This window comes from Megascapheus bottae, chromosome 11 (genome assembly GCF_031878675.1).
Source record: "Megascapheus bottae isolate mThoBot1 chromosome 11, mThoBot2.hap1, whole genome shotgun sequence".
NCBI classification, from domain to species: Eukaryota; Metazoa; Chordata; class Mammalia; order Rodentia; family Geomyidae; genus Megascapheus; species Megascapheus bottae.
In genome coordinates this window covers 21,312,238-21,334,957 of record NC_143519.1, presented here as the reverse complement: position 1 = coordinate 21,334,957, position 22,720 = coordinate 21,312,238, and the positions used below count along the sequence as shown (strand labels likewise).

Genomic DNA, 22,720 nt, shown 5'->3' with positions numbered 1-22,720 from the left:
CTCTACCACAGCATGACTTCTGGCTTTTTTGTGTATGTGGTACTGTGGAATCGAACTCGGGGCTTCATGCATGTTAGACAAGCATTCTACCACTGCTCCATGCTTCGGGGCCCATCATCTGAGTTTTAATTGGCAGGGAGGACCTACTTTCAAGATTACTCCCAACATCATTGTTGGCAATCCTTGCTCTTCTGTTAGATAAAATTGCCACATGATACTACAAATAACTTCTGTCAAGGTGAGTGGTCTGAGGATGTGACAGAAATAAAACAAGACAGAAGCCACAGACTTTTAATCACCTAATCACAGACACAAGTTCTTATCACTTATGTGATAAACATTGGTCATTGCATTCAACGTTCAACACATATTCAAAGGAAAGAGATTTCTTGAGGGTTTATATACCAGAAGACAGCAGTCACTAGAGGTCACCTTAAATTCTGCTGACCCCATTTGCCAAGTTTCTCGTCATCCATTTTAACATCATGTATGTATTGCTTAGTGATGATTTTTTTTTTTTGGACATGGGTATTGAACTCTGGACCCCGGCATTGTCCCTGCACTCTTTTGCTCAAGTATAGTACTCTACCACTTTGAGCCATAGTTTCACTTCTGGTTTTCTGGTGGTTAATTGGAAATAACAGTAGCTAGAATTACAGTTATGCACCTGGTCTAGTGATGATTTTAAAATACTCTCTTGTTTCTAACGTAGACTTACTGTATAGTTAAGTGGCACCATGAATCCTATGATGATAAATTTGAAATGCATGGCACTTTTTATTGCTACAACTTTACTTATTGTGTAAAAAGACTTTCTAACTTCAAAAAAGAAAGTATTTGTCAGTTTAATGAACTTTAAAGAAATAGCTCTTAAATCAATGTTTATCACTATGTGTCTCCCGTGTGTGTGTGCAGACATGTATGTGCATTTTCGGTATAAAATATGACTCCGTCTTCGCACCAGTCATTTGAAGTGGTTCTTTGTTGTCCCCATTGCACAGATGGAAGGCTTGAGGCAGACAAAGTCAAGTATTAAGGTGTAAATTTTACAGGTATCTGATGACTGAACCAAGATTCAGAAACTGGATATTTATAACGCAAAGTTCTTACGCTGAGTTGAGAATTGATTTGTACAATCTAAGTGTAAATTAATGACTGGTAATAGCCTTTAGAAATAAGTCCAAATAGCCTCGAGTTAGAATGTCATATCAGGACCTTTTCTGAAACGTATTTTAAGATAGACACTGACCTCAATGACAGTGGAAATAAATCAAAACAGTCAGTCCTTTACTATTATTGATTTTCTACTAAATATCATGGAGAAAACAAGTCAATGAAAATGTATTTCAACTCGTGCAAAGGGTACTTTCCTAGACAGATGCCCACTATTTCTGATTCTGAATCTCTAATCCTTATATAGATTAGACTCTTATAGGACTGTTAATGTCCCAAGAGAATTCTGTTTGTATGAAGCAAAGATTGTAGTAGGCTAAGGTGTCTGGAAATGAACAACCTTCTTTTCAGTGTTGATGAGTAGTGTATGAAATGATGTTGTATGAAGTCTTAATCAATATCACTTGATGGTATTACTGAGGATAGAAGTGACACATAAAAGCTATTCCAGCATAAATACAGATGTTAAGCTACTAAAAATGACTCAGAAGATACATTCTTTATTTTCACTGTAATTTTCAAGGGCCATTTGCCTATAAAATTTTTATTACCTGATTAAGGCAATTTTCATTTAAGAAAATAATGCATATAAATATGTTTGCCTGAGTGACAACACTCTTACTGTTATAGGATTAGCAATGTTTGTTGAGTTTTTCTTTTTTTAACAGAAGTTTAGGTAAAATAAACAGAAACCATGACTGAAGCAAAACAAAACAAACATAAGACAAAAATCATTTAGCAATATGATCAAGAGAACCCAAGAGACCTACTGAACCTTCTCGAAATGCTAATCTAGCTCTTTCATGAAGAATGTTCCCTGGCTCACCACCCTCCCTGAGGCATTTGTGCACTTGAGAGGAAATTCCACAAGGAACAGCATCTTGTTTGTTTGTTTGTTTGTTTTGGATAATCCCAGGGCTTGAACTCAGAGCCTGAGTACTGTCCTTGGGCTTTCTCAAGGTTAGCGCTCTACCACTTGAACCACAGCACCACTTCTGGCTTTTACTACATATGTAGTACCTAGGAATTGAACCTGGGTCTTTGTGCATGCTAGGCTGCCACTAGGCCAACTCCAGGAACAGCATCTTTGTATGTAAAAGGCACCAAGTTATCAGAAAGGGCAGGATGGATGCACGCTGGAATCTGGCATTCAGTTGATATTTTATTATCATTTGTAAATGAATGACAGAGCCACTAAATAATGCATTAAAAGTATCAATGGGGAGTAATTTGTGGAATAATATGTTTTAAATCATGATTACATTTGTAAATGCCTGGCTATTTGCTAGTCTCTTCTGTTGGGCCTTTTGACTCTATGAGAGAAGGAAAAATAAGATTTAAGATTCAAGAGGGCTCAATTTTAGACTAATTACTAGGAAAGGATTTAAGGCATATGCTTGCAGATTTTCTTATTTGTAATCTGAGATCTATATTCAAATGTAATATCTATAATGTAAGTATGTGAAGCACACTATTATATATTGCCACCAGCAGTGTAATAGGACTCCTTTTACTGCTTGTTCTCAACAGCATTTGTCATTTGTATTTTTGATGATGGCTATTCTGTCGTATGTGAGATGAAATCATGGTGTCATTTTGATGGGCATATCCTTTATAGCCAGAGATGTTAAACATTAAAAAATATATATATTTAACATCCATTCTTGTTTTATCTTTTGAGAATTATCTGCTCAGTTTATTTTGAAAATATGTTATAATTGCATGAAAGGTGTATTATTCATACCTATTCATTCTATATGCAGGGAGATAGATGAAACTGAAGATGGTAAGCACAGTTGGTCAGGTTCAGGAGGATAAATGCCACATATTTTTCTCTTGGGTGGAGTTTAGTTCTAAAAGATAAATATATATATGCGTGTCTCTATAGGGGAAACATGATTATAATAGATATCCAGGAAAATGTTTAGGATCATAATGAAGACAAGAATCCAGTCATCTTCTCTCTTCAAAATTGCCATTTTGTTTCACATTTATGTATCTAATTCCCTGTCATAATTATATGACAATCCTGCAATTTCCTTGCGATATTATATAATGATAGTTTCACAACGATTTCTTTTTTGAGTTGCCCAAAATGGACGTAAAGTCACTTACAGTGTTAATGTGTGAGGAACCCCAAATGAAGTAGTCCTATCTAGGAGGACAATTGTGGGCACTCCCTAATTGCTCACTGAAAACGCTATCTGCCCACGCCTTCTCTGTGCATCAAATTCTTGCCACAGACCTTTCATTTCTTTCCTAATGGCTTTTGCACAGTAAGAAGTATACTCATCAATAATGCACATTTTTCAGGCATAGTAAAAATGTTTGTGAAAGGCTATTATCACAGAAGCAAAATGCCCACACTGCAAACACTAATCCCATATTTATTTTAACTTTTTTTTTAAGTCTTGAAAGTACTTAAGGCTAAGTCTGTATTTTTTTTGAAATACAATAGAGAAAATCTGTGGAAAGATTAGCAAACGCCACTGATTTGAAAGTTCAGGAGCTGGACCAAGAGACAGTATTCATTAGCTAATCTCTTTTGGAATTGACATGAAGGGCGACAAAACAATATTCGTGAACTAGGATACATGATAAAAAAAAGGTTAGGGGAAAATGAGTGCATTTTTTAATATGGAGTTATATAAGCCCTAGAAAAGTGAGGTGTATAATGGGAAAAGTGACAGTCCCTTATCATTGTAGTAGAGATGGTTCCATTATAATGAGAGAAACTACTGCTTGGAACCAGAACAGCTATATTCTTCTCTCAGCTTCTTCAGTCCCCACACCCCTGGAGTACCATTCGAGACAGTGATGAACTGTGGTCTCAATTCCCTTATTAGCTGTAAGACCTAAAAATTATATGTGCAATTAAAAGGCAAAATGCTGATATTACTCATAGGAAGCCCTTTGTACATTAGCAAGGTACAAAAGTCTGCTGACACTTGGCAACACAGATAGTCAGCAGGGCAGAAGATTAATAGAGCCTCATAAATTTGCAGAGTGAAAACAGTAGAAGGGGCAGAATAAGCATGTTGTGTTAGAGATAAATAAAGGGCATGGTCAGCTTGACAAAACATTTAACAAGGAACACAACCAGTCCCTTTTTTTACGCAGTTTGCTTGGCTGGCATTAGTTTGTTTTATATAACCATGTATAATTACCCCACAGCAGTTGCTCTTCATGTCACAAAGGCCTCCAGGATGACCCAGAGGAGATGTACTGGGGAAACCACCCCTTAAGATGAGTCATTGGGTCATGCTTCCTACCTGGTTACTCTTCTCATCCAAAGGCCTTGTTGGCCAAGTGGTATCTCATCCCAGGCCAGTGTTCTCCTGGAGTTAACAGGCTGAAGCTTCATTTCTTTGTGTTTGGATCTCTTAAATAAACACAAGGCAACATACTAAAATTGCAAAGCAAAAAATGTACAGTCATCAGGGATGTAAAGGTAGTCATCATTATTATTTCTGAGATTTCTCTGGTAGGCCTTGGTTTCATTTTCTGAAGAGACCCATTTGATGAATTAGTTAAATGAGTTTTATTCACCTTTTCTTGTCATGGCTAGCTTAGGAAGTACCATTCATGTTAATTAGTTATAAGAATTTTCCAATTTGTGCTTTCTCTTTTAATTCCCAAGAAACAGCCAATTTGAGTACCTATGTGTAAATGAATAAGAAAGAAAATCATCATTTTAGGAATAACCCATCTGGCAAAGAATTAGCTATTTCCTTATTTCCTCAGTTGCAGATCATGTATTTATTGAACAAAGGCTTAAACCTTCAATCTCTTGAATCACTATTATGTTCATAAGCCGCATGCAACATCCATTGCTAAGCAGAACATGAAATAGAAGATGGATTGGACTAATACATAGAATACCAGAGTACTATTGAAAGTTCAGAGAATTTCCTATTTAACCATCATTTATATTTTATTCTCCCAAACAACCTGGCGGAAGATCAGACATCATGATAGAACTTTCCAAAGAACATATTTACTATCTATAGAACATATTTAACAGAGGAGCGTTTGGAAGATTTAACATTGTTCAAACTCCTGTTTTCTAGGCTAAATTTAGTAGGTCTACAAATGTTGTGATGATTCTCCATGTGATAGATCAGAAGCTCATTTACATTTAAGAACTCACTATCTATGCTAAAATTCATTTCCTTTTATCTGAGGAACATTTGAAACCTTTATACTGGAGAGAAGTACAGAAGAAAAATCTACTGTACATACCAGTAATTTCTATGAATAGTCCTCTAAATTTATTAGCTATCATGAAGGCTTAGCAATAAGTACTTTAGTTACTTGAGAATTAAAATGCACAGTTTTACTTTTCCAAGCAATACTACACTGCTTTGAGCTGCAGCACCATTTCTGTCCTTTGGTTAGTTAATTGAAGATAAGTCTCATGGATTTTCATACCCAGGGTTGGTTTTGAGGCAAGATCCTCAGATCTCAGCCTCCAGAGTAACTAGGATTATAAGTTCCCAGCTAGTATCTTGTTTTTAAAGCATATTGTTAAAATGATAGTTTTTTTCATATATTTTTATTGTAATTAATAGAATGGTTACATTATATTCGCCAGCTCGAAGGTGCATTAATTCACATACATTGATACCCTTTCTCATGTCGTGGTCCCCATTTCCCTCAAAATGATAGTTTTTATTATAGGGTACCTTTGCAAGAAACTTTAAAGAAAGGGAGAGTCCAAATATGGAAGTCCAGTGGAATATTCATTTGGTTCCATGTACACACATTATAATACAGAAAATGAAACTTCCATCAAATTATATCCACATAAGGCTCATTGTTTTATAGATCTCTCCTACATACTCAAAAGTACCCTCACCACCTATTGGAAGGGTTGTCTTATAACATGATTTTCCTTTATGCCATGCTCTAATAAATTAGCAGTTACTTGTTTTGTTCCTATTTAATATTCTGGATCTCTTCTTGTCTCTTAGACTTGTCAAAAATAATCAGTTAAAATGACTAGTCTTTGGATTCTGACTTTCTAAGGAGCATATCTGGATCAAGGAAATGCTGAAAAAATAGAGAATCTTTTACAAAATCTTTTATTAGAAATGTACTTAACAAGAACTGTTCTTCAGCAGAACTCAGACTTCCATGTTCTAATATTAGCAAACAATCCTGAATTTCTTGAAAACCCTTTTTTTCTTTCTCTCTCTTTTAAATTTATGATCTAAATAATACACCCTTACTAAGGGAATAGGTTTACCACAGACATATGGTGAGGTAATTTTTCAGAATTGCAGTCAGTCACATGTTTAAATAAGGTTGCTAATCAGACTGTACATTGTTTACCATGTCCTGGATCCTTTTGGTGAAAGCTTCATCTAAAAATAAGATGCTATTCCATTTATAGGACACTGGGCACTTGCTACTTCAAGATGGATGGCACTTTTGAGATTCAAGTCCCCTGTTAGCCCTTGTAATCTACTGCAATTATAAGACTTTTGACCAAGCATTTGGAATGAATAAAAATAAATCGTCTTGATGTTCTTCCCATAGGAATAACATTTTCTCTCTTTCTTTCCTTTTCTCTCTCTCATATTTACATACAAGCATGCACACATATGCATGTATACATTTCAACTCTACACAGAAGTAAAATTAATTGCAACCAATAATGTAGTTAGAGGTAAAAAGAAAAAAAATTATTATAAATTGAGGAATTTAATGACCACACAAAAGGAAAGCATGTATGTGTACACTGTATTATAAACTTCAAAACTAAACTGTAAAATGATTACATCAAGTACACTATTATTGAGATCTGAAAAAAATAATTTTATACTTGAAATTCACATCCTATAAAAATTAGCTATGTTCTAATCTCATATGGGGATATCATTTAAGAAATTTTATCCAAAGCCACATTATCCAGCTCCTGGTAGGATATCTCCAGTGATGGAAAATTTTCTATCTTCCAGAGTAGCCATTCACATTGCTATCAAGCTCTGTGATAATTTCCTTAGATTGCAGAATCTTGGATAGATCTTTTTGTGAAATGTAAACACAGCTTATTTAGAATAAGAGTAAAGGGTCACAGAGTCAGGCCCATGTGCTATATAGTCTATTCTGTGATGCTATTAAAGGACAGTTGAGACTGGATTGCTTATAAGCAAAATAGGTATGTTTGACTCAGTTCTGGTAACTGGAAGTGCAGACAGCATAATGCCCCTGGCTGGTGAGCCCCTGACTGCATCGCTCACAGTGAAAGAAGAGGGCACGGGCAAAAAAAGCCAGGCATGTGGGTGATATTGCCTTAAAATCTACATCCCAACAGTCCTGGGAGACCAAATGGCTAAATCCCCTTTTCCAGTGGTGACACTGAGACTTGAAAGTCCTCCTAACAGCTTCACTCTTTTTCAGGGATATTCCTGTGAGGACCAGATTTCAACTTGAGGTTAACTGGGGGCAATCCATATTTAAGCCAATGGAAGGTCATGAAGGGATGACTCTTCTTATTGGAAATACTTGTGGACAGTATTTTTACAGGACTTAGATACTGAACGGTGCCTTGACTTTGTCTCATCCCAGTCTCTTTAAGAAGAAGAATATAGTGCATTTGATTCAATTCTTCATGTCCCCTCAGCACATTTCTCTTCCCATTCCTGCTCTTTCCCTTTGTTAGTATCACTGAATAAGATTCCTAATTTGAGGTTACACTTACTTATGAAAAACATGTTTTCTTCCATATGACTCCTCCAAGGCAAGCATTATTGTGAGTTCACTGCAGCATCTAATATATTCATATATTTATCTGAAAACCAATTATTGAGCATACCACAAGGCTCTAAGGACATAAAGCAAAATAGAATTTACCTTCAAGGAATTTATTGTCTAATGGGGAAAGCAATTTGGTAAGTTGTTATTGTAATACTAGGTGGTAAAGACTAATAATGCAATATACAGGGCTCAGTCAATGTGAATATAAATACAAATCCAGTTATAGGGGAAGGGTTTTTTTCGTGTGTATATTGTTTTTATTTTGGTTGAATGTGAGTCTTGAACTCAGGGCCTAGGAGCTACAGCTCCACTTCTAGTTTTCTGGAGATTAAATGGAAATAAGACTCTCATGGACTTTCCTGCCCCAGGCTGACTTCAAACCACAATCTTTAGATTTCAGCCTCCTGGGTAGCAAGTATTACAGGCATAAGGCAGTGCCTAGCTTCAGAGAAGGATTTTGAAGCTATCTAAGGCTAGATCATCTTTAATCACAGAGTCCTTCCAATGTGGTCTATTAATATCTTTCAGTGAGTATTTTCTCAGCATTCAGTAAAGGGATGGAGCGCTAGAAAAGTAGGCATAGTCCTAGAAATGAAGTGTTTTGTATGCTTAAATTTATCCCTAAGAGGTATTGTGAAGGGCTCCTGTGCAGGGAAGAGATGAACTAACTTTTGTCTTTAGTAAAATGGTGAGAGCTGCAGAGTTGATATCACCCAGGGAAGAAGAAGAGAGGAGGACTTAGATTTCTATGACAGCCAGGAGGAACAGACATGAGAGCAATTTCAAAACAATGTAAGACTCTTCAGAGGCCTTGTCAATCGAGTGAATGTCAGCAAAACTGGCCAGAGGAAAGTATTTACTTGTGTCCTCATCACAAAGACTGGGAGGAAAACAGGCTGGGGAGCTGAAGAAAAGGCATGAAAGTTTGGCAGATGAGCTAGTAACTCTTTAAGTCTAGGATACCTGTGTAGCCAAGCAAGCTCCAGAGCATCCACACTTGCTGCAGTGACTTAGGCAGTAGAATAGCTTTGGAAGCCCAGGGATCATTTGCCATCGACACTGTGGGTTTGGGAAAAGTCACCAAGAACAAAATGCTCAGAGAATAAGAACATAAGGCTAAGAACAAAATCCGAGGGAACTAAGACTTTAGCAGCAAGTAGAGAAAGAACTGAGTTCCAGAAAAATAGGGACAAAACTGGAAGCAATACCGACATAGAAGATTCAATGGAAGAACAGCTGTAGAGATTCCTGTTTCCATAAGGGCTCATGATAGAGGCATAGAGGATGATGTTTGGGGTTAGGTGGCATTTTACCTAGAAGCAGCACAGTTCATCTATATGATGGCCTAGATTCTCAGAGGAAGTACTAGCATGAGAATAGAGATAGTCACCCTGGTTTTTATTTTTCTTCCTTTAACCAGAAATAAAGGATACAAAGAAAGACAATGGAGGGTATGGGAGTTTGGCCTAGTGGTAAGAGTGTTTGCCTAGCATGCATGAAGACCCAGGTTCGATTCCTCAATACCACATACATAGGAAAAAAGTGGTGTTGTGGCTCAAGTGGTAGAGCTTTAGCCTTGAGAAAAGTCCAAGGAGAATGCTCAGGCCAAGCTCAAGCCTCAGGACTGGAAAAGAAAAGAAAAAAGAAAAAAAGATGTTTTACTATGTATTGATCATGTCTTCCCAAAATTTATGTGCTGATGTTGTAACCTTCAGTACATTAGAATGTGCTTTCTTTGGATAAAGGGTCAACTAGAAATGTAATTTTTTTAATTTAGGAAGAATTAATCTTGGTATAGAGCCTCTAATTCAATATGGGAGGTGGCCTCGACAAGAGAAATTTGAACACACACACACACACACACACACACACACACACACACACACACACACATAAACCTCTTGTTAGGATGAAGTCAGTTAAGATCGATAGGGAATACTAAGAGAAAAACATAAGAGATTCTCTGTTAACAGCCCTCAAAGGCACCAATCCTCAAACACCTTGATCTTGCACTTCTACTGGCCAGGACTCTGACACAATACATTTTCCCTGTTTTATTCAGTTTGTGACCCTGTGGTAAGACAGCCCTATTAAACCACTGTAGATGCAGATGCCCACGTATACATGGAAAGCAAGCAGGATGAAGGGGTCTCGAGGTAACCAAAGACACTAAGTTGAGATGAGTGTCACAGAAGAGCACGAAGACAGGAAAGAAAATGAGACAAGCAAGACAATTCTATATCGCATTCTGATCCTTAAATGGTGTTTTAACTTTAGAGATTTCTTCATATAGTACTTTCCCTGTTCTTGCTGTCACTTCATGTTTTACTTTGTGTGAGATCTTATTATATCCAGATCTTCCTCATCATTATTAAGTAGAGTATATAACCCAAATTTAATAGCTTTAATCACAAAATTTGCTATCCCATAGTTTCCATGTGTTAGTAATCTAGGTGCAGTTCAACTGGGTGATATAGGTTTGTAATCTCAAATTCAAAACCAGGCTACAAACCAGGCACTGTTTGGGGCTGTAGATTTGCCTTAATGCTCACTAGAGATAGTGGGGAGGGCTCTAGTTTCATAATCTCTCATTTTGTTAGTGGCAGGATTCAGTTCTTTTAAAATTATCTTTACATCATTATACAAAACATAACTCAACATAATAATATATGAGCACAATGCATCTTGATCGATATCATTCCTAGGATTTGCACAGGGTTGGACAGATGAATAAATGAACTCCTTGCAAGGTGAGGGGGTAAGGGAGAGAGAAATGGGGACAAAAACATGAGAAGAGGCATCAACGTGTGAGAAGTAATGCACCTATTACCTGGCGAACGCAACTGTAACCCCTCTATATATTAACCTGACAATAAAAAATAAAATAATAAAGTAGTTCATGTATAACAATCTTCATCAGTACAAGCAAGCAAGAAGGCAAACGTGTGTGAGAAGATAGAGGTCAAAGTCTCTTTGAAACCTAATTTTAGAAGGGAAGTCTATCATTTCTGACAAATTTGCATGGCTAGAGATAGTCACTAGTCCAAGCTCATCCTTAAAGATATATTACATAGGATGAATACTAGGAAGAGGTAATAGTCAGAAGTTTCTTGCTACAGCTTCACTGTCAGAGGAATTTCAGAGAGTAAGTTTCTTGCAAAGCAGAACCTGAATAATAGCTAACAAAGGTAAGAAGTCTCCTGCTAATCACTGCAGAAAGGCCAAACATCAAAAGAACTAAATTGCAATCATTGAATTTGGCAACACTGACATTATTGGTGATGTGCAAAAGCCAGTAAAAGTAACTGATTCTGAGAGGAGAAGAGGAGGGAAGCAAGACTATGTTGAGACAGATTGTGACTGGAGATAGGATGTGGCAGGAAGAAGTAAGATAGTATCATTTATGTTCAAGAAGATTTGTACATTAAATTCTCTTCTGCTATGAGAAATCATTGTTATATATTATAAACTTAATGGCTAAGAACAAATATATATTATCTTACAGCTTGGGTGGTCAGAAGATGTTGTTAAGGTTGTACTACTTCCAGAGGCTCTAGTTGACAGTCTGTTTCCTTGCCTTTTTAATTTCTAATGGCTACTGCAGTCCTTGGCTTGTAGCCGCATCCCCCATCTTTGAGCATAAAAGATTTGTATCTCCATTATTGTATTTTTCTCTGGCCTGTGCTTCATAAATCACATCTCCTTCTCTCATTTGAGACTTTTGTAATAAACTGTGATAAATGGAGCCTACCTAGATGAGCCAGGATAATCTATCTCAAATTCTTTGGCTTAATAACATTGTAAAAATCTTTCAATGTGAGGCAATGGCAACATGTACAATTCTGATTAGCAGGCTGCTGCTATCTTAAGAGCAGGAAAAAGAATAACAGGAGAGGTCAGAATTCAGGAAAAGTATTTTACAGACTGTGTAAACTTGCCCATTTTTATCCATTTATTGTGCAGATCCCTGAGTGAATGATTAACTCTCTACTCATAATTGATTCATAACTAATGAGGTTCCTATGAAGTGTTGAATGCTCTAATGATATCTGTCGCTTTGCCTTTTACAAATACTCCAAAGATCGAGAATGTAAGCGTATGTTAATGCCTGATTGATGGGTGATTGTGAGATGAGACTTCTCAAATGAATTTTCTTTCTGTCTGAATGAATATCTGACTTGTGATATTTTGCTTAGGCAGTCAGAGGCTGTTTTTAAATCAACACATGGGTAGGCAGTTGAAAAATTCAGTATGCATGGCTACAGATGGTAGGGCATTGAGAAGAAATATATATTTTATTTATATAACTTTAAATCTGGAGGTTGTTAGGCAGTAAAACTGTCTTTGGGTATTATTACCTATTTATAAAATATGACATTTTTATATTAGACTTAGTAGGCCTATTCATCTACTGTAGTAAAATAAATACATTCTACTCTAAAAATGAAATGCATGTTCATACGATAAACTGAAATATTTAATAGAAACATGAAAACACAGTGGGCTGCCATGTAATGAATAATATACATGGATTGAAAATAGTCCAAGTACATTGTATAGAAGATGAAGTCTCATCTCATTATCAAGCATGTTGATAAGAAAGAAAACACTCAAAAACTTAAAATCACTAATGATCCACGGCAGATCCTTTGCCCCTGCAGCAATTATATAACTTGGAAGATTTATAAGAAACCAGAGAATAAGTTGACCGTTCTTACAGTAAATATAAATAGATGTATCTTTTTCATATTAAATTATAAACTAATTATGGAGCCTAGGGAGAACCTCATAAATACATATTGATATATCCAATAACTGCAAGGGCTAAAAGAGAAACACATTTAGATTACATTAATAAGTATACTATATAGTCAGGTACCAGAAGCTAACACGTGTAATCCTACTTCTTTAGGCTGGAATCAAGAAGTTATAGTTCAAGGACAGCCTGGGAATTAAAGCCAACAAAATACCTTCTCAGCCATGGTGGTACATAACTGTCATGTTAGCCATATTAAAAGATCACAGCCCAGAACAGGCAGAAAAGTCTGAGTCTCCATTTTAGTGGAAGAATATGGTGGTGGAAGCCACTCCTCATATCTTAGTTGTGATGTGAAAAGAAAAAAGATGTACTATGCTCAAGTCTAGGCTCTCATACTGGCAGGAAGAGAGATCTTATCTCCAAAAGGTACAATGAAAGGATGGAAAAGTGGCTCAGTGGTAGAGCATTTGCCTAGCAACTGGAAAGTCCTGAGTTCAAACCTTAATACTACAAAAAAAACCTAGTAATATACCATAGATCATAGGTCTAGACCATATTAAAATGATTGGAGTGTGAAATGGTACTTTATGAGTGTGAAAGGTGGTGGGGAAATAAAACCAAAGGAGAGGGAGAAGGATGAAGAACAGTTATGATCACAGTGCTTTACATGTATAGATGAAAACAGAATAATGAAGTCAATTAAAACTGTTGTATAAAAGGAGAAAGGCAAAAGAAAATGTGATAGAGGGGTAAATTCAATCAAAATACATTGTATGCCTATATGAACATGCCACAATAAGACAGCATGTACAATTAATATATGCTAATATAAATATATAAAATATATAAAAGGAAACCATAAGAATTTTCTCTCAAGGAATTAAATATTTCATTTTCATGCCTTTTTCCACACCCAAATTTATTATGAAAATTTACAAAAATGAAGTTGAAAGCTTTAGTATTTTCACTATACTTGCTTTACTATTCCACTCACCCATTTACTTCACCAGAACTGCTTAAGAAGTATGTGATGATATGCTTCATTATATACGGTCCTATGCACCAAGCAATTGGGTTATTGAGATCACCTGTTAAGAACATCATAGACATATTCTAGTTCTTACAAATGAGGGAAACTATGCAACCTACTTTTCTTTGGGTCTGGCTTATTTCATTTAATATAATTTTTTCTAAGTCTTTCTATTTCCTTATGAAAGGAGTAATGCCATTCTTTCTGATGGAAGCATAGAATGGATTGTGTCTAAGTACCACATCTTCATGATCCATTCATTTACTGAGGGCCGGCCTAGGTTGATTCCCTATCTTAGCTATGGTAAACAAGGCTGCAAGGAACATGGTTGTGTTGATATCTTTAATATAGCCTTGTTGTGCATTTGATAAATGTCCAAGAGTGAGACTGCTGAGTATAGGGGAGCTTTTTCCTTGTTCATAAAACTCAAACCCCCTGCTCATCACCTTTTCAATAAAAAAAAAGAATGTGACAGCTACATTTCGGGGCTCATTACACTGGAGGTGCAGTGGTTGATGAGAAAAGAGGGAAGAATGTAAAAGGACCTCCTTTGCCTCCCTACCCCTGAGTCGTGGTCATTCTTACTGATGCTTGTTTGTGTATTGTGGGCAGCAAAACCATGAAAAAAGGATGCTGGACTGTGCTAATTTTCTAGTTGCATGAAATGTTTGATTACTGTGTTCTTCTAGCAACCCTAACTCACATCTTCCTTTCTAATTAGAATGGCTACCTCATTGATCAAAGAAAAAAGCTTCATTTGTGCCTTTACCCAGAAAATAGTATTTTCTTCTCTTCTCATATTAACTTGGCCACTTTTTATAATCATATTCAGAAACCTCTTCTTTTTCAAGTCTTTTAAAAATTTCTTTGTGTTCTCCTTTTTTCTTGGAATTTTCTTAGGTGCATTACTATGTCAGTGAGAATATGTATGTGTGTGTGTGTGTGTGTGTGTGTGTGTGTGTGTGTGTGTGTGTGTATTGTCTGTCTGAAAAATCCTATCAGCACTTTATTTTGTAAAGTTATACTGAGTTTGATATCTTATTTGTATTTAAGCACTCTCCCTTTGCTTCCTCAGAAAACTGTAAGACTTTAGTCTAAACTTGTCTGATGGAATGATGTACCTTCACACAAGTCTATAAACTATAGAACCCTGTATATCTTCATTTTATGTGACAGTCTCTTGCCATGAGATTAGATTTTCTAGAGTGAGGCAGTTGTAGGAAAAGAAAACTGTAAGTAAAGTTATTATTTTCACATAACTTAGGCTAAGTGTGTAATTATGTCAGGGATGTGTCTGTTCTCATCAGATCTATTTTTATAACTTTGCTGCTCCACTCTACATTTTAGGAAACTGATGTTGAAAACTACACTTCCCAGCATTCTTTGCTCTTGGACTCTGTCAGTTGAGGGTTTCGGTAAGCCATTGGGTTGGAGATTATAGAGTGAGAGGAATGGAAACAATCTCACTACTCCTGTGCAATTTTTTGTTCATGTAATAGCATTTCTGACAGAAGCCTTGTCTCTTACATGGTTCCATTTCTCATTAAAGAAATTTCTACTTCCAAGCTTCCAAGTAAAGCAGAGTACCTCCTTCTTGTTAGATAGTCTCACAGTAATGGCCCAGTTTTTAGACTACGTCTTTTCACCCTTTGAGTTACAGCAACTTTTTGTTGTTGACACATCTGGGTTGTCTCCCAGCTTCTGTTGATATTTTTTTGCCTGTCATAATACCTCTGTGTTAAATCTACATGTTAAATTTCTTCTGTTGAGTTACCTAACACAGGGACTGTTCACCACACTGCACTGTGACTGAAACAATATCAGGGCCTCATCTTTTTTTTTCCCCAAGAAGATACTGTGTCTCTTCAGTGTGTTTGCAGGAGATACACAAAGGTACTTAAAAGAAAAAGGAGATTAAGAATTTGTACTGGGTAAAAGAGAAAACTTCCACGTACTTACTAAATATTCATCTACTCTTTTCAGCATATGTCTGTCCAGTATTGCTACCGGAATGATTTTATGATGGTGGTGATAGTGTTTTGTTTGTTTGTTGTCACATCAAGTCTGTCTCAACTCTAACATCGATTTTCTGTGATTTCCTCATTTTGGCTTTGGATGTATACATCTTGTACAATAATCTCATGTCTGTTTTAATAGAAGTGACCAAAAAGCCAGAACTACTACTACAAAAAATAACAATAAATTTCTAAGTTTTTTTTCCCTTGCTTGTATGACCTGAAAAACAGAATATAGTAAGTTCACTTAGGGAAACAGGAACTCTAAGCTATGGACTATGGATAGGAAGGGAAAGAGCCAGAAAAGGACAGAGCCCAGAGATGGGCTAGTACAAGATGGAATCCTGTGATAACCTGTCCTCAGAATCTCTTCCTTGGCCTCCTTCGGAAACTCTATATCTTCCCAGTCACAGCTCCTACATGTGGGCTTTCAGCAGTTGGCAGCTCTCCAATTTAGCACTTCATTTCACACAATGGCTCTAATTTTCAAATATTGACTTGAGAACTTAGTCTCCCTGGTGCCAGCTCAATTCCTAAACATTATTGCATTTAAAGCTTTGATTATTATGATATACTATTGGGGGTTCCAGTTATCAAACTAAATTCATCTTTATGGAATTTCTTTTATTGCACTTCATCAAAGGCAATACACTTTTATCTAGTTTGATATAAAAGACAACAAAATTATTCTGTAAAATGTATGTGTATGCCAAGATTTACATTTAAGTATACTTAAACTGTGTATATTGTATATTGAGAATGATGGATGTTATATAATGAACACATTGTAAATAGAATCAGGTGGTGACTATTTTACATGTGAAATTCTTTGCTTTTAGAACTTTTGAAACAGAGCATTTCTCTAGTCTGAAACAAGGCAGCATACTCTGTACTTGATCAGGGATCCTGGATGAAGTTCAGCACATGGCTAAAGGAAAGTAAGATTAATATTTATGAGCTGGTAATCATTGTCATAAAGAGTAATATATTACCGCCTTTCTTTTTTTGTCAGTCCTGGGGACTGAACTCAGGGATTGAGCACTGCCCTTGGGCTTTCCTAAAGGCCAGTGCTCTACCACTTGAGTCACAGTATCACTTCTGGCTTTATTATGTATATGGTACCAAGGAATCCAACCCGGGTCTTTCATGGATGCTAAGCACTCTACCACTAGGCCAAACTCTCTTCCCTCAATTACCACACTTCTTAAAGTTGAAAAAATCCTAAGACTTTAACAAAACGCTTACACCACAGTAATAAAAATAAGCACTGGACAATATCAACAGATGAAGAAATTCAAAAGGAACACATTGAATAATAGGTTGTGTGGGAAATAACCTTAAATTAATAATTGTTATTTCTTTTCTCTTTCCATTTTATTTCCAGCTAGGTCAGAGAGCAAAGTGTGGAAGACGTAAAATAGATTGATTACTTAATGGACTTCTTAATAAAGACTTGAATTGGATTTTTAAAAAATATAAAGTTGGGGGCCAGGAGTTTGGCCTAGTGGTAGAGTGCCTGGCATGCACGAAGACCCAGGTTCAATTCCTTGGTACCACATACATAGAAAATAGCCAGAAGTGATGCTGAGGCTCAAGTGGTAGAGCTCTAGCCTTGAGAAAGTCCAAGGACAGTGCGCAGGCCCTGAGCTCAAGCCCAGGACTAGCAAAAAAATAAAATTAAATTAAAAAAAATAAAGTTGGACAAAGTAAGGCTGACAGTCAAAATCAGTTGAAACCTTATTTCCAAAAATCTTAAAAAACTGTAATAGATCCATTGTTTGTAGAGGAGAGATTTTTCAGGGGATAAGGTAGGTGCAAGAGGCAGAACCCACAGGCTAAGGACTTCTGGTGCTGAATATAGACAGTTGACATAGGCAGACAGCTGCTATCAGCATGGTATAACTGCAGAGGATTCAGCAGGCAACTTTTTTGCACTATTACTCTGGAAGCTGGGTTGAAATTGGATGTGGATAAGAGAACATGAACATAGATCATATTTTAGAAATCCAGATGATGAATTAAGAAAGACAGTGGAGATACACAGAGAATATGATGTGGGGAGAAAGATTTAACACACATTTAAGAAAGAGCTGGGCACTGGTAGGTAGCTCATGCCTGTAATCCTAGCTACTCAGGAAGCAGAGATCTGAGGATTGTAGTTTTGAACCCAAACTAGGCAGAAAACTCTGAGACTATTATTTTCAATTAACCAACAAAAAGCTGGAAGTGGATATGTGGCTCAAGTGGTAGAGCACTTACCTTGAGATAAAAGCTAAAACAGTGACCAACCCTGAGTTCAAGCTCCAGGATCAACACACACACACACACACACACACACACACACACACACACACACACACACACACACACACACAGATTATTTATGTTCCTTTTAATAATCATATACAAGGTATTTTAATGTATATCAGTAAAAGGGAATCAGTTCAGTGTGTGTAATCTGGCTTCAAAAGAAAACAAATGCCAGCAGTGGTGGCTCAAGCTGTAATCCTAGCTTCTCAGGAGGCTGAGATCTAAGGATGGTGGTTCAAAGCCAGCCCAGGCACTAAAGTCTGTGGGACTATTACTTCCAATTAATCACCAGAAAACTGGAAGTGGTGCTGTGGCCCAAGGGCTAGGGCAGTAGCTTTGAGCTGGAGAGCTTAGGGACAATGCCCAGGCACAGAGTTCAAGTCCCACGACTCACAAAAAAAAAAAAACAAGACAAAGGAACTTATTATTGGCTAATACATCATCAGTATCTCAGCCTCAACTCTTTGTCTTATGAAGGAATCTTACCTGTGAATCATTCAGGTCTGTTTTATCCTTCAAATGACTATCAACTCACTTCATCCACAGCTCAAGTTATCACTTTATTTATTCATCTATTACTGTACAGACCAAGTTAATTTCTCTTTTATGTTAAAGAGAAATGTGCTTACTGAAACTTTGTTTTATACCCATCAGTGGTTGTTTTTACTCTGTCACACCCAAAACAAACTTTACCTGGCTGTATTTTAGATGCTTCAAGATGGTTATAATTTCCCTATTAAATTTTCTTTGGCAGATAGGTATAAGTGGCTTACTCCTGTAATCATATCTATTCAGGAGGCTGAAATCTGGAGGGTCATAGTTCAAGGCCAAACTGGGTAAAAAAGTTCACTAGACCCCAAATCCAAAACAACAGCAAAAGAAGAGGCTATAAATATGGCTTTAGTGGTAGAGCACCCATCTAAAAGCACAAAGCCCTAAATTCAAGCTCCAGTACTTTTAAAAACATTACAATCTTTGACCAATCAATTCTTTTCACTTCAATTTTCAAACTTTTAATTTACATGATCTTTTATGATGTCATTTCTCTTTTAGATGTGGTCAGATCAGCCACCCCAATATAAATCTGGCCATTAAAAATCTATATCAAAGCCTGACCTATTTTTCCTCCATAAGTTTAACTTTTTAAAAACTACTTTCTCCATATTTCTATCACAGAATTTCTACTTCAGTCCCACAGGATTCTACTTCAATATTTTATACAATTATTATTAGCAACAATAGAACTTCACATTGCAAAGTGTTTTCATGAGCTCTAAGATATTCCTAAGTCTTCAAAGAATAGAAATGAAACATTCTCACAAAAACCTTAGGTAATGCTTTCACTCCTAACAACTGTGATAAACAACTCCTTGAAGAATAATTAAATTAGCATCGGGGCAGGGGAATTCAGTTGAAGAGATAGCAAAAAAAAATCCCAGTTTCAAAATATGTGGCTCCAATGGTAGTGCCTGTCTGACAGCCTATCAAGCTCTAAGCAATTTATTGTTTGATATACACACCTTCCATTTATCATAGGTCATTCCTTCTTTTGTTCTTGTTTAGCCAGCACATACCCGATTCCCTCTTTCCTCTAACCACTCACTCATTTTTACTGTTGGACGCTGAACTACCTCCAAGTTGTCAATGTATTTCTTTCATCTAAATGCCCCAAACTGTTATAAAAATAATCCAATCATTTTTTGATGGAGACACTGTTAATATTAAACAATCCCTCTGCTTCCTCATAGTTCACCGCTCGTGACCTTCACAAACTTCAATTCTTACTCTCAGGCAGTTTCCATTCCAGGAGGCTGAGCAGGCCATGCCCGTCTTAGCTGAAGTTCATCATCTCCATCACCTTTGCAAAACCATTCGGAAAGAATTTACTTTTTCAAATGAGCAATTGTGGTGGTGTATGTTTGAGTTCTGTTGGGTGTAGCACAATAGGAAAGACTGAAGATTAGTCATCCTGCCCGTGACTGACTCACTTAACTTGGCACAGAAATATTTCCCAGTGTTCTTTGTTTTATAGAGGGTTTTTGGTGATTTTATTATCAAGCAGGATGGCACTGACCAGATGTGAGTGGGGTTTTAAGTCTAGACATTACGTTGGGAAAGATATTATATGCCTTCAAGGAACATTGCAGTTACTGACTACCCTGTCATACTAACAAATGGCACACATTATGTAGGAAGACACAAACTACCAGCTAATCATACATTCAACTAAGTACACCAGAAAACAACCAAGCCTGTCAGAGGACTTAGTGAAAAAAAATGCATTAGTTTGCAAGCAGTTTGCAAGCAACTGCTTGGCAGAAGTCAAGAATCAGTGAGGTACCCACAGACATGAGAAGCTGACCCATCAGAATGAATGATGCTGTACCATTCTTAAGGAAATGGAAAAACTTGGGGAAAAAAACCGTATTAAAGGAAGTAAGTCAGACCAAGAGAAGTACAAGTTGCATGGTTTCCTTCATTTGCAGTAGCTAGAATGTGCCTATAAATCTCACACTGGGTGGTAAGAAAGGGGTTACAAATGAATTGACCAAAGTAGAATACACTCTGTGGAGAGCACAAATGGTATAATTCTTTAAAAACACAAACAAACAAAAAGCCTAAGTAAAAGCCCCACAAAATAAGTATCAGGTAATGGGTTCTTGCAAGATGGTAGGGTTGGGCCAAGGAGCAAGAGTAAGAGAATCAAGAGGGGAGAGGGGAGAATGCAGGCAATAGTGCATTGTTTATACCACATATATATTGAGAAATATAAGGGAAGGGTTAGATTGAAGGACAGTGAATATTTTGAAGTGGTGACACAGATTGAGATGCAACAAAAACAATCTGATTATACAGCACTCGACTGGAGGTGCCCTAACAAAACAGGTAATATTTACTGAATTATTGAATACTTATTCTCCCTTTTGGTTCACTGACTGAAACTTCCTCAGTGAAACTGCTGTTACCACAATTCTCTATGCTTCCTAGGGCACTAAATTTAGATGCTAACTCAGGGTCTTTCAAGCCCAAGCCGTTGACAGTTGAGACTAAGTCTTTATTGTAGTACTACTTACTGCTGACAAACTGGGTGAAGTTACCTTCAATCTTCAGTTTTTTTCCTCCTTCAAATGGGAGAATAGTAGCTTTTACCTCAGAATGGTGACGAGGCTTAAAGATTCTACATGAGAGCCAGTAGTTTGGCCTAGAGGTAGAGTGCTTGCCTAGCCTGCACAAAGACCCAGGTTCGATTCCTTAGTACCACTACATAGAATAAAAGCCAGAAGTGGTGCTGAGGCTCAAGTGGTAGGGCTGTAGCCTTGAGAAAGTTCAAGGACAGTGCTCAGACCCTGAGCTCATCTGTATAAATTACATTACAGAAAATGAGTTCAGAAATTCCCACCATCTTCCCAAATCTGACTCCCTTTGAGATGTTGTAAAACTGAAGTGTGATTCTTCTGCCATTATATGGCTTTTCCACTTGATACGTTTTATTTTTCTGGAAAGGAAACAATTTAGGACAGATAGCATAGGTAAGGCAGGTTGATGTGATAATAAAGTTTATTCCACTGCAAGAATGAAAGGGAAAGAAGGAACAGAGTCTGATTGCAGAAAGAAGAGGTATGATGATTAATCAAAATTCATTCTTTCAAAAATTTTTTCAGAGATTTATTGGGTTTCTCTTTGTTATTTCCATATACACACATAATGTACTCTGATCAAATTCATCTCCTCTATTGCTCTTTCTTGTCCCCTCTCTAAAATGGGTTTTTTCATATATTTTTTGTAATTAATAGAAGGGTTACATTATATTCACCAGATAGAAGGTGCATTACTTCACAAACATTGATACCCTTTCTCATGTCTTGGTCCCCATTTCCCTTCCCCCACCTCTGCCTCTCATCTTTTTTCCCCCTTCCCTATCCTATTTCAACTAACCAAATAAACATATATATAAAATATCAGATAACAAGGTAAAATACTGTAACCATATGAGATAACCAAGGGACAGCAAAAGAGATGAGAGATAACATAGTACAGTAAGGACAACAATAACTCATTATATGGCTTTTGTTTCTATATTCTGGAGGTCCTTTCATACTAAAATGGGTTTTTATTGAGTATCTATGCTAGAGTATAAATCCTGATGATAAAACAAAGGGCTTGTAGGGATTGTATATTTCCTTTGCATGAGATGATGAAGAATATTCCAACACTGTGATTGAACAATACACTCTAAAATTTCACTTACTTCAAAAATTATTCCGGAAACTTTCGTTGGACTAATCTCATTAAGTTTATTCCTAGGATAAGTTATTTCAGTAAGAGTGAGCCCTGGAGGCCTTGTTCTTTTGATACCATGAGATATGTCTTCTTCCACTCCATCCACCGGCCTATTTCCTCACACAAACAGCAGGAGTCTCCAAAGCTGTTCCATGTCTCTTCAAGCTTATAAACAGAAGAAAAGGAAATGCCTAATTCCTGTAAATAATTTGCTGGATTGTGTTGGAGTGGAAATTAATGTATAGTAGATAAAAGTGAATGATGACAGTGGCTGGTGATATAACTGGAGCCCTGTTCAGTGAGGAGAACTACAGGGGAGAATTTGTGGTCACGACAAATAGCAGCTTACCCCTTTAGAAAAACGGATCTAGAAACAAGCCTGGACCATCA

The 22,720-nt window shown here is 36.8% G+C and overlaps 1 long non-coding RNA gene across 2 annotated transcripts in view; it reads left to right on the top strand.

Annotated features, from left to right (window-relative positions):
• LOC150056806 (uncharacterized) overlaps positions 1-16,669 on the top strand; it is a 104,102-nt gene extending 87,433 nt beyond the window's left edge. For both annotated transcript variants that reach the window (XR_016536991.1, XR_016536990.1), the window contains exon 3: positions 16,579-16,669. This is a non-coding gene — a long non-coding RNA (uncharacterized LOC150056806). The remainder of the gene's footprint in view (positions 1-16,578) is intronic.
• The last annotated feature ends 6,051 nt before the right edge of the window (positions 16,670-22,720 follow it).